Consider the following 1134-nt stretch of genomic DNA (forward strand, 5'->3'; position numbering starts at 1 on the left):
ACTAGGATAATTTGAAATGAGGGCATGTTTGTTCCCAAAATTTCCTGTCAAAACTAAAGGTGATACTTGTTGCAATGGAGTCATAAGCCGTCCACAAAACGGTGGTATTGGTGAACACCTGACCTCACTTTTTGGGAGTTTTGGGGGATTTGAGCTTTAAAGCAGCATGACCTATTTTGATATGTACTCGTGTCGGGTGAAACAAATTAGCAAAGAACAATTTGCATTTCCCTTATCCTTTCCATTCCAAATGGTGATCTCGGTAGTTTCAGTGGCCACAATGATAACACTGTTTTCTCTACAAGCTGCCCAAGCGCATCTGTTGAAAGAGAAAATAAGTCACTTGCAATTCTATTTCCATGACAGAATTTCGAGAATAAATGTGATGGCCGTGAAAGTGGCATCGGCTCCAACCACTGAAATATCGGCTACTAGCGTCAAACTGGTATATGTGTTGGACGATCCATTGACAGAAGGGCCCAAGCCTACCTCCAAATTGGTGGGCAAAGCTCAGGGACTGTATGCCTCCACCAGCCAAGAGGAAGTTAGATGGCAGTAGTCTCGCCGTGGTGGGCAACAAAACTATGTTTATGGAGGTTAGAGAGATGGAAATTTTGGGAGGAAGTGGCAAATTCAGGCTGGCTCGAGGGTATGCCATCGCTCGCACTCACTCCTTCAACATCAAATCTGGCAATGCAATTGTTCATTACAATGTTACCGTACATCATTATTGATTATGTTGCAACATTGTTTGCCCTAATATTTATTGTCCTCGTTTAGGATTTGCTTGTCTGTTAGAAGCTGAAACTCTGTATCCATTTTATTTTGGTTGAATAAAGCTACAGTTACAATATAAGATCACATTTTATCCAATCATAATACATTGAAATATTAAATAAATTATCAGAAATAAATTCGTATCCCTTAGACTTTTATGTGCACATTTGTTTATACTTGATTTTCCTTTCTATTGACATCTCCCACTTACGTAAGCTGGTTGTAAAAATAGGGAACAACAGAAGAACTCATTGGTTTCTTATTTTACAAGTGTGAAGAAAATAGATATTTATAAATACAAAGAAAATCGACAATAAATTCAACAACCTCCTTATAAATCTGGTAAACAGTTTGACA

The 1134-nt window shown here is 38.4% G+C and overlaps 1 pseudogene; it reads left to right on the top strand.

Annotated features, from left to right (window-relative positions):
- Positions 1-280: 280 nt before the first annotated feature.
- Positions 281-734, top strand: LOC131079429 (dirigent protein 23-like; annotated as a pseudogene).
- Positions 735-1134: the final 400 nt, after the last annotated feature.

This window comes from Cryptomeria japonica, chromosome 11 (genome assembly GCF_030272615.1).
Source record: "Cryptomeria japonica chromosome 11, Sugi_1.0, whole genome shotgun sequence".
Taxonomy (NCBI): domain Eukaryota; kingdom Viridiplantae; phylum Streptophyta; class Pinopsida; order Cupressales; family Cupressaceae; genus Cryptomeria; species Cryptomeria japonica.